The 12,051-nt window shown below is 38.9% G+C and overlaps 1 pseudogene; it reads right to left on the bottom strand.

Moving 5' to 3' along the window:
- Positions 1–6,493: 6,493 nt before the first annotated feature.
- On the bottom strand, positions 6,494–6,609 carry LOC112470682 (annotated as a pseudogene).
- Between the last annotated feature and the right edge of the window lie 5,442 nt (positions 6,610–12,051).

Below are 12,051 nucleotides of genomic sequence, written 5' to 3'. Positions count from 1 at the left end.
GTGGATATAATTAATGTGTTTTATTGGAGGTGCAAAAATTGGTTCTTAGAGGATGTATTAGATTCTATAGAGAAACACAACCGGTAGGATAAATTAATAGATAATATAAGAGGAGAGTTATTATAAGAATTGGCTCATATGGCTATGGAGGCTGAGAAGTTCCACGATCTGCTGTCTGCAAGCTGAAGAACCAGGAAAGCCGTGGTGTAATTCAGTCTGAGTTTGAAGGCCTGAGAACCGGGATCACTGATGTACAATGTACGAGTCAGGAGAAGATGAATGTCACAGCCGGATAAAAAGTAAAGAGAACACATACACCTTCCTCTGCCTTTTTGTTCTATTCAGACCCTTAACGGGTTGGATGATGTCCACCCTCATTGGTGAGGGCCATCTTCTTTACTGAGTCTATGCATTCAAATGCTAATCTCTTCCAGAGATACCATCATAGATACACCCCAAAACAATGTCTTACCAGCTATCTGGGTATTCCTTAGCCCAGTCAAGTCGACATATACAATTGGCTAAAAAGTACTATTTATGCATAAAGCACAGATATACATACAGTATATACACAACATGCAGCAAAACTGTAGCATTAACATTTTATGATGGTAGGTGATTGGGGAAAAAGAGTCTAAAAAGGTTGCATGGGGGGGCGTGACAAGGATCAAAGGTTGAGCAATACTGTTCTAACTCAAGCTTCTTCATGTTACAGGGAACAATGTGGAAAGTCAGAGAGTGAAAATGACCTCCCAGTCACATAGCTGGTCAGTGGTGTATATGCATATAATCACTTTAAAACAACAACAACACTATTTTTAGCAACAAAAAGGCACAAGAACCCTTTATCATGTTGTCAAGCTCAACAATCTCCTTATAATGTCTTCGTCTTTAACTTGATTTCTTTCTGGTTTGCGGGTGGGTTTATTTATGCTGTCATCTCACCCTTATGCTATAAATAACTAAATTTGACTTCTTGGAGGTCAACAACAAGGAGTGAGCTGACCCTGGGGTTTAAAGCTGGACCCTAGAATGTATATGGTTCAAGCTACTGTGTTTTGGGGGTACTCAAGAGCTGTCTACTCATGCGCTCCAGCACCCAACATGTAGTAGGGCTCACAACTGTGAATGATGCAGCAGCAGGAAGAACAGGCTCAGAAGGACTGCGAGCTGTCTGTCTTTCAAATGATTTAAGAACCGTATTAAATTCATTTCATATGGAAACAAATGACACTGACTCATTTGCCGGCTGTTGGACATCTGCTTATGCTAAAAGTGGCCCGAGGTCTTGAAAAAAGGTCGGGCACTCAGCAGAGCTCTTATCTTGGGGTCAGGTGCTCTACTGGGTCTCAAATTCTGTTACTGTTAGTGCACTGAAAAGCCGCACCCTTAGCTTGTTGGGGTCAGACAAGGGGTTTATCAGTAAGGAATAAGTATGACATGGCCTTTAAAACAGTTTTACTTACATTCTTCCTATACTTTAACACACAATTTATTAATTTGTTAAAGATAAAATATTTTTTCAACCTATTGACGTGATCCTATTACATTAATTTTTGTGTATGTCATACTTTTATATATCTCCCACCCCCATAAGAATACAATAAAATGTTTTCTTTCCACAATCTGCCTTTTCCATTAACCAATGGTATTACATTTTTGAGTATCCTGGAGGTTTTTTAAATTTATGTTTATAAAGCAAAAATGAAAAAAATATTTTTTGTAACTATAACTATAATGTATACCCTGTACCTTTTTTTCAAATAATATTTTTTGGAGATTATTCTATATTGGTTCATATAGAACTTCCTACTTTTTTTCTTAACAGCTGCATAAATACGGTTATATGGAAGTACTTTCCTCTATTTAACCGTATTCTTGATTGACTTTTGGGTTGTTTGCAATTTTGTGCTATTAAAAGTAATTCTGCAATTAATAATAATTTATACGCATTATATTATATGTGTTCAAGCATATCAGTAGCCTATATTACCGAACATGGCATTTGCCAGGGCCTGGAGTATATATATGTGTGATGTTGATAGTTTTTTCAAAATTACCCTTTCTAGGAAGTATGCCCTAATTTGTACTTACACCAGAAATGTTATGAGTGCCTGTTTCTCCATAACCTTGTCAAGAATGTCAACAAAGTTTTAAATTCTTTTTGCCAATTTGAGAGGTAAAATAGTAACTCAGAGTAGGTTTAATTTTCACTGCCCTAAGTTTGAGGAAAGTTGGGCTTCTTTTTATGTGTTTAACCTTTTTATAAAAAGTATATGAATTGTCTGATCACATTCCTTCCCATACTGAGTTGCTGATTTTTTTCCTTACTGATTTCTTAGAACTCTTTATTATAAAGTCTCTGATATGAGATTACAGATATTTATTCCTATTTGATATCAATTACATTTAATATTGAATAATTAAATATAAAATTTTATTTAAAAATTATATTAGCATGATGAATCAACATTGAAAAAGATTGCTTAACACGATTCCTCACACACTATTTAATTTCTCATATTAAAAACAAATACATAGGACACTATCAAAAATAATTACATCTATGAAAGAATTGCAACATCCCATTTAACATTCCTTTATTTGCCTTGAATCAGAAAAAGCAGCCTGTTCAGAGTACCAGCTACTTGTGCTAGGGTAGAGGTAGCTTTGTCATTTATTTGGCAAACGTTCATTAACAAATAAATGACAGATCTAGAGAAGTCCAACTTTCTAAGCCTACTTCTTATAATTAACTGCCAATTGACCAAGAAACATGAGAAGTTTATGTTTAGAGCTTGGCAAAAAGTACCTAGCATTTAAGGCTTGAAAAATATTTGTTTATTGTTTTTAAAACTTGTCACTGTCATTACTAGAATAGAAAGGATTTCCATTCTTGGCTGGTATTCAAAGGGCTCAGCTAAAAACATGGGCTGGCAGAAGTTTTCCTGGTTTATCTTTATATATTACATTGAACTGTATGAAATTGCCATTTTATAGGTCAAAAATGGTTGACTATCGGCAGTTTTATATGGTTCAAATGGTATTTGAAAGCCTTATGTAGTTAGAGAATATTTAGCTCTCACAGCAAGAGGCTCAAAGCTTTCAGCCTTCTGGGCGGACTGGAGTTCCTAGTATCCTCACAGATCTATTTGTAGGGAGGAGGTTGTCTGTAGGGTATGTTACAATTCTCCTGCTGGAAGCTAGGACTGCAGTATTCAGCAGCCACCACAAGAGGGGGCATTTCTCTTGGAAATGTGAAGATTCTGAATAGTTTTCAGAATAAGTGAAGGCTGAGGCAGGCAGGCTGGGGGTGTGCCACCAGGGCAGTACAGTAGTAAGCATTGTACGTGAGAAGGAGCGGTGATCATAAAGCTTGATTGTACGTGTGATCATAGTCTATCTCTGAGGAAACCTCATCACTTTTCTATCCAGCAACCTGGCATTAGTAATGTTGGGAACAGGCAAGCCAAAATGAAGGGAGACCACATTGCTGGCCTAATTGCTGATTTGGTAGCCAGAATCAAAACATCAAAAACAACAAGCAGAAAGGGTTGAAAGGGCACCTCTCACATATTAGAAAATATCAGCTGCTTGGTAAAGCTCAGGATGACATAAAATATATGCAGCATTTGCCTGTTGCTCCACACGTCCCTTTCTGAAATTCTCGATGCCTTGCTAAAAATGCAGTGCATGCTGGCAACAGGCCCCATTAGCACAGATGTTATATAGGCCATTACATTAGGCATATTATGCAAAAAAAAAAATTTCTTTTGTATTGCCACAGCTGTTAGTATCTTTAACTCAAAGACTGTGGAGTCCTTGATTAACAGAGGGCTTGTCCTTTGGAAGTTTTCTCTAAATGAGAGACACTAGGCTGCTCATTTCCTTGCGCGATGCCACATGGCAAATGGGTGCAGAACAAAGGGAGTCTGCCTTTCAGGGTTGTCTTTTACAATCAAACGATTGACAAACATTGCAACAGCCAAGCCCCCTAAATGAGAATATTAGGTGACCCCAAAGAAGTGGCTCAGCTAGAGGCATTTTTATTAGAAAACTAAGAAACAGTAAAAGAGAGAGACTTTATATGACAAATTATGGCATATTCTTCTGACAATCTGACTGATAGCAGTCCTGACCAGCCTTCATTGGCCAGCATCAGAGGTCAATCAGAATTCAGGGTTCTTGGATTCATCTAATGAATTGGTATAACTTGATGGAGACATAATAAGCATGTGATTTCTTTCCCGTACCTCCCTCTCCCCAAATCTGCAGCAATATCTAAGTTAACCAGGGGGCTTTTTTTTTGTTTTTTTTTTTGGTGTTTTGTTGGGATTCTCTCTCCTCCAGCTCCAAAACAAGCTGTCGTGTTTTTCATTTTTTATTCTGAGATGGAAACATGACTGTTATGTTAAAAATGTGAACTTCCCCTTGTTATTGTGGATAGGCATGAAAATAGCTGTTCGATCCCATGCATCAAGTGAAAGCTGCCCTATCTCACCCTAAAAGGAAGCAACTTCTCAGTAAAGCTGGTGCCAGATTGAGATTCCCAGTGCATCTCAAGTGAATTACCATGTCTATAATTTTCGAGAAGAAGATGGCAAATAAACAAAGCCAAGAAATGTAAGAAGGGTGACATTGGGCCAAGCTTTGGTAAAAGGCACATAATTCACTTCTGAGATAATGGCTGGCTAGACTGCCCTGTTTTATTTCTAAAAAAAAAAAAATGATTTTGTAGGTGAGCTGTGCACAGGGAATTGTCGATTGTCCTTGGGGTTGTTTTGAGTCTTTGTAATCTTGCAGACTGTGAGTCTTGGGTATGTTGTATGTATTTTCTACAAAACTACACGTGGAAGGAAACATTTTAATATATTGATTTGGCATAATAAGTGCTTTGTAAATGTGTTTTTAAACCAATGAATTAAAGGGGATAGTTCTTAAGAAACTCTAGTATATATAGCTTATAAAGTGTATCACAATCATAAATATAATAAATAAGGATTGAGATGTAGATGGAAAAAGATGGTCTCTGTTGGGGAAAAGTGTGTGAGTATGTTGGGGGGAACAGCCGGTGTCTTCTTTTAGCTCAGAACCCTTAAAATATGAACTGTGGCTTTCCTCTCCTTATAAGCCCCACTTTAATTTCTAGAGCAAAGCAAAGGAATAAAAATAAGAATTGGAAGAAGTGGAGAGGAGAATTTACTAGGGTACACAGAGGGTGGGGTGATGAAGAGACACTCTTGGAGTATCCAGAGGCTTTAACTTCAATCCTTTTCAAGAGATTATCTGACCACATTTGTTCACGATGGGGTTCTAACAGAGAAGGGGAAGAGCCACTGCTTCTGTAATAAAGGCCCACCTGGGGCCAGAGTGTCAGGGTTAGAGTCCAGGTGGTTGGAGTCAACAGGTGCTTTTCGTTATTCTAATTTAGCCCTCACCTACAGCCAGGACTAGCAGACCCTCTGTAAGCATTCACCACTGAGAGGGAAATAGAACATCTGGACTTCTATTTGCTTTTCTTATCTTGATCTTACATTTTGAAGTGACCTTTTGTTCCAGTTCCCTTGAAATGAAAACAAGTTTTAGTTCAGGGCATTTCTCTGTAGTTATTTGTATCTCACAGGAATGTAGGCCTTCTTACAAGGAACTCAAGAGTTTTAGAAATTCTCAGGTCCTCTTCACCAGGATAAGCTATCTGTGTCATTGTATGCATTTTCCAAGAAAACTCGATAAAAGGGGAGATGAGTGTGTTCTTTCCCATGATATAACTCATTGTTAGATCACCATCATATTCAAAATCTTATTAATTTTCTAGACAGGAGGTGGGGGAGTGGGGGGCGGCTGTTTAACATCTTGTTCATTTGTTTTGTGGGCCAAGGTGATCCTCTCTTGGATGCTAATGAAGAATACTGAGACCCTAGATAGAAATGGGATACAGGCTCGAGATGCCTATAAACATATCTTTTTATCTCTAAGTAAATTACAAAGCCTAAAAGTGAATCATGTTCCACAGCAGAGCTGTCCTTAATAGAACTCTTGTGGGGACACTATCTCATAAGTGTTTCACACTCATGAGGTTTCATGCTCAACAGTCAGGCCAGCAGGGTTCCTCTCCTTGGATCTACCACTGAGACTGTGCTTGTCACTTAGGGCCAGATTCTAAAATCAGTACATGCCATGGTGTTCAGGCAGCACAGCCACACAAGCACATTGATGGCTGAGGTAGGCTTCTTGTATGTTAGAGAAAGGGCTCTACTGGTATATTCTCCATATTTATCTGGCCAATTGCTTTGCATTTGCATAAGTCAGTTTTTAGCATCCTTCCACCATCTATTTTCTAAATGTTTTGGGATTCTTACCTGATGTAAAGTTACTACCCCAGGAAGAGGAGAGCCTGCAGAAAAATTGAGGTCTCATATATTTTCTTCCTTCCTTCCTTCCTTCCTTCCCTCCTTCCTTCCTTCCTTTTTTTTTTTTTTTTTAAATTATTTTATGCCTACAGCACCTGGTCTTCCTAGGTGGTCTCCCATCCAAGTACTAACTAGGCCCAACTCTGCTTAGCTTCCAAGATCAGACATTGGGCTTGTTCAGGGTGGCATGGCCGTAGACCATAGACTGTGGCTCCACTGGAGTGCGAACCCAGGACCTTCTGAGTGTAAAGCAGATGTGCTAAATGCTACACTGTAGAACCATGTCCACTCATGTATTTTCTAAGGATGATGATGATGTGTTTTCATGAAGATCCAGTTTTTGGAGGCTTTAGTAAGGCTAGAATATTTGTTCTCCCTACTGAGGGAAACAAGCGACACATGGGGCATGGAGATGCTTTCTGGTGTCACAGGGACCAGACCTAGAATATGAAGACTGTGGTTCCTTTAAGGTCTAGAGAGTTCTAAGAGGAATCTGAACTAATGAAGCTTCCAGGTTACCTTCTCTAATAACCTAGGATGAGAACAGGACTGTCTTTGCCTGAAACTCTCCCTTTGCATTGGCCAATGTCTGAGCTCTGGCCTCTGCTTGCTCTGATGTCAGGCCCCTTGAACCCATGTCCTACTTAGCTTGACTAACTCTAGGGCAACTAGTTGTCCCAAACTGTGTTCAATCTTCTTTGACCCATGCCAAACCGAACCCCTGTGCTACCCAGAGCCACTCTGAGTAACTTTCTCTCCCCATTGCCTGCTTCAGGCAAGGCTAGCAGTTTGCTTTCCTAAAATATGCTTCTTTTTCTTTTGCTATAGTACAAACACACATTGTTCAATGTTAGGAAAGAGGATATTTGAAAATCAAAACCTAAAATCTGTTGGACTAGGCAATGCTTTTTGTTCTAGATGGGAACAATAAGTTTAGCTGGCCAGCTGAGAATTCAAGGCGGGCAGCAGTAGTCTGACACTGGAAGGTAGGATGGCAGATGGGACCAGGCTGGGCCACAGTTCAGTGCTGACATTGGCCAGCTGGAGCAAGGGTCCTAATAGCTACCGGGGGGAACTACGAGGACTCAGGGCTTCATCTGGAGCCTGAGGCAGCAGCTGATCTTTATTCCTGGTCACCCAGGTCTTCTTTGATTTATCTCTAAGGCCTAAATGAACCACCAGCACAAGTTTGGTTCCCTTGGAGGAGAAATCCTAAAACAAAGCATTCTTGGTTTCTGTATCTAAATGAGAGTCAAGTCAGCTCTTGACTGCATTAAGCTTCTGTGCAGTCCGATTCCCCAGGAGAATGCCTGCCTGCCCTGACCCCTTCCTAAAGGAGTAACTAACATTAATTTCTTACCATGATCCAGGCACTAAGGTATTTTGCACATGTTACCTCACTAAATTCAGTTCTACAACATTCCATGAGTATGTATTATTATCACTATTTTACTATTAAGGAAATTGAAGGTCAATGAGGTAAAATAACTTACCTGATATCACATAGTAAATAAGAGGTGGAGCTCTGTTTAAACCCAGATCTGCTGCCTTCTAAAACCGGTCACAACTCAGAACAGGAAGAGATATTCCCATAGTGGGATCTTGATTAGCTGAGATTATTTACACCAGAAAGGTTTGTTTTTTTTTTTTTCAGCCACACACATATTAAACACGCAGAATTCCTTCAAATAGAAAATATATTAGTGAATTTCAAACATTTCATTTTGCAAAAATCACGGTATGCTACTCTACAGGAAAGCGCCTTGTCGCATAAAGCAAGCTACAACTTGCAAGTTTTGCATGTCTGTTTTCCTGGTAATGCTTGAGAATGTTTTTTCTTCACTTAATTACTTTCCATCCTTTTATTTGAGTTGCTTTATCTGTCATTTCTCCATATCACCATCTTAATTAAGCTTTTCAAATATGATAATACCTTTACACAAATTCTTAAGAATATGCTGTTTCCATATTTTCACCACTAGGCTATTCTGTTCTAGAAACAGAGAAATAACAAGTAATCTTGGATTCAAGACGAGGTTTTGAAATACTGGAAAGAAAACGCAGAAACTCCAAAATAACTCCACCATAAACTCCTCCCCTTCCCTCCCACTTCACAGCAGCCTCCTTTTCGGGTGGCCTTGCTGGCAGGAACCAGTGTAGGTTCCCCTTCTACCTAGGACCCTAATCGCATTAAACCCATTAATGATCCATTTGTATCTTCTCCTCCTGCTTCCACAAAAGAAATGCATTATTCATCGATAACCTTTCTCCTCTCTCCTTTTGTGTTTTAGCAATACTGTAGACTTGAGTTTCATGTTGTCACATAGACTTTAATATTGGCTCTTTTGGTGAGTCTGATGTGAAATCACTCCATTGTCATCAGATATTAACAGGGCTCAAGAGTAAATCTGGGTAGCAGCTCTCTGTTTCTCTTAGTCTTCCAGCTGTCCTTCTTAATGGCTCTCAACTGACCCACTTCAGCAAAAGGCTGGCCAAACCTCTATTTCGTTCCCTTGGGGATATGCTACTTGCCTCTTGTTTATCTAACAAACATCCTTCCAGATACTGCATCCTCCTTTGGAATTACAGGGCTCATGAGCACATCTTTTCTCCATCCTCTCTTTAATCATCAGCATCCACAAAATAATGCTAAGTCCTAGGACCTTCAGCCATTCCTTTAACTGGTTGTGCCTAGTCTATAGTATTTCAGGAACAGGGTCCTTGGGGAATGGAATTTGGTGTTTTCTTCTTCTTTTTTTTTTTGTACCAATAACACCCTATTTAAAATGGTTATTGTATCTTCTAAACAGCCACATGTGGCTTTTTAAATTTAAATGAGTAAAAATTAAATTTCACTTATACCAGCCACAGTTCCAGCGCTCACTGGCCATATGTGGCTAGTGGACTGAGTGTTGGACATCACAGTGAACATTTATATCATCTCAGAAAATCCCAGTAGATAGTGCTGGTCTAGTACTAATAAGAGCTAACATTTTTGAGTAGGTCTTATAGTTTTGCCAGGCACCGTTCTCAGCACTTCACATGTATGTGTTCTTTTTTATTCCTTACGACAAACCTACGAGGTAGGTACTATTATTTGTCCCATTTCTAGCAGACATAGATACAGAGAAATTATTTCTATCAAAAAACCACTTGGCAGCACACTGCTAATATGTGGAACAGACACAGGCAGTTTGGCTCCAGAACCTAAGTGCTGCATCTTCATGCTGAATTGCTTCTCACTCTAGATGCCTTAGGAAGAGACTGAGCCCAAACCACTTATGATTTATTATCTATCTATCTATCTATCTATCTATCTATCTATCTATCTATTTTTGTAGTTATTTATTTATTTTTAATTCTTTAATGTCACCATTAAAGAATTAATGACCCCTTTTACCTCATCTACCTCCCCCAACTCCTACCTACGATTTAAATAAATGTTTTTGTTTAAAAAGAACGAAAGATTATTAATCTAGTAATCATCACTTCTCTGCCCTCCCCAGCTCCCACCTTGCTCTCTGCTGATGGTTGACCTTCCATTATACCAAAGAAATGAGGAAGAGTACATAGCTCCCTCAGATTCTTTTGTTACTACTTGAATGCTGCCCTGTTTCTTCATCAGGTTTTGTCTCCGTCCCTTTTGTCTCTTCCTGGAAAAGGCGCATTCCTTTACCGGCTGGCTTGACCTCATCGCTTCCTACCTCATGCAGAACCAAGATGTCATTATGAACCCTCTCTCTGTCTCATCAACTTTTGTTTTTCTTTCCTATAAGCTTCTTTGTCTTTGCAGGAAACATGCAGTACTCTTCTCCCCAACTCTTTTATTAAAATATGCCCAACTCTTAGCCCTTTAAGACTCATCCATCAGGCAGTACCTGCCGGGGATTTCTTTCGGTGCCGTTACCTCTTTTTGCCCCATCTAAGCTAATAACCCTCTTCAGTGCTCCACAGCCTTTGCCTACTGTGATTGCAGTGCTCACTACACTGTGTTGAGCAATATCTTCAATTTTCTTTTTTATTCACTAAATCGATTGCTGCTTGAGGGTAAGGATCAAGTTCTAATCATCTTTGATCTTCCCAATGAGTACAATAGTACATTGTAGACATTAAATAAACAGTGATTGGAATATAATTGAAAATATCTGAAATGAAAAGGCAGCAAACACCTAAATAAGTCAACTTTCTTTTGACCCTATTCTTCCTCTGATATTGGCTTCTGGTATTTTATCCTTAAATTTCTTGAAAATTTTACCTACAAACCTCATTTATTACCAATTAGTCTTTATCCCTTTGCAATTTGGCCTCTGTGTCCATTGAAAAAATGACCTTCTAAACACAAATGCAATGTCTGTGCCTTGATTAAACACTTTTTTTTTGAAATTTGCAAAATTTGATATTGCTGACCCTTCTATGAAATCCTTTCTTTTTGAATTCTGTTAACTTCAACATCTGAACTCTCATTACTACTTTGGTCAAATCAATTCTCCTTGGTCTCAGTCTTCCTGGTTAGCTTCTCTCCTTCTACCCTTCATTAATTATGGGCATTCTTCAACTTTTAGAATATTTCCTCTCTTGAGTCCATTGTGCTCTTTCCTCTGAATTTTCATAACTCTTTTTGGATATCCTACTAATTTATACCCGTTGTAACTGAATGGTGTCTCTGAAAACATATATCTGCACCCTAATACCTGGCACCTGGGAATATTACCTTATATATGGTAAAGAGAGAATATTACCTTGTATGGCAAAAGGTGAGATTAAGTTAAAGGTCTTGTGATAGAGTTTATCCTGAATTGTTCTGTTGGCAACAAATACAACCACATCTATCTTTATAAGACTGACACAAAGAGAAGACTGACTCAGAGAAGAAGTCATTGTGAAGATGGAGTTTGAGATTGGAGTGATATGGCTATAAGTAAATAACACTAAGGATTGCCAGCAGCCATCGGAAACAAGGAGAGGCATGGAAAGAATTCTACTCCAGAACTCTTTAAGAGAGTGTGGCTGGCACCTTAACTTGGGGCTCTTGGTCTCTATAACTGTGAGAGGATAAAGTTTTGTTTTAAGCCACCACATTTGTGGTAATTTGTATAACAGTTGAAGGAAGCTAATATACCTATCCCGTCTTGTGATCCATCTTATAAAGATGTTTAATATTTGCATCCATATTTTGGCTTTCTTATGAGCTATTTGAGAAATTATTAGCAACCACTGTACTTTTTCATTCAACATTTACTTATTGAGACTGCTAAGTGTCAGGTACTGTTTTGGTCCCAAGGTTAGAAAAATGATTAAGATCTCTTTTCTGCCCTCAAGAAAGTCACAGTCTTTAGGGAGGTAAGGAAATCTAAGTGGGGAGAGGGATAAGAAAGGCTTCCTAGAGGAGGTGACATTAAAACTGAATTTTAAAAGATAATTGGGCTTAACTAGGCTTAGAGGTTAGGGGATAAAACAATTTTAGGCAAAGAGGACAGCATGAAGATGGTCACAGAGGCCAGATCTCATGATATATGTCCATGTGTGAGAGACTAGAGTTGTTGCAGAGGTTGGGGTCGGGAGTTGGTGGGAACCAAAGATGGAAACTTAGAGAGGAGCCAGATCAAAGAGAGTTTCATATGCTAAGATAAGGGGGAGAAAC

This window comes from Pteropus alecto, unplaced genomic scaffold (assembly GCF_000325575.1).
Source record: "Pteropus alecto unplaced genomic scaffold, ASM32557v1 scaffold3, whole genome shotgun sequence".
NCBI lineage: Eukaryota > Metazoa > Chordata > Mammalia > Chiroptera > Pteropodidae > Pteropus > Pteropus alecto.
The sequence above is the reverse complement of the archived record's forward strand: the minus strand, read 5'-3'. Positions and strand labels throughout refer to the sequence as shown.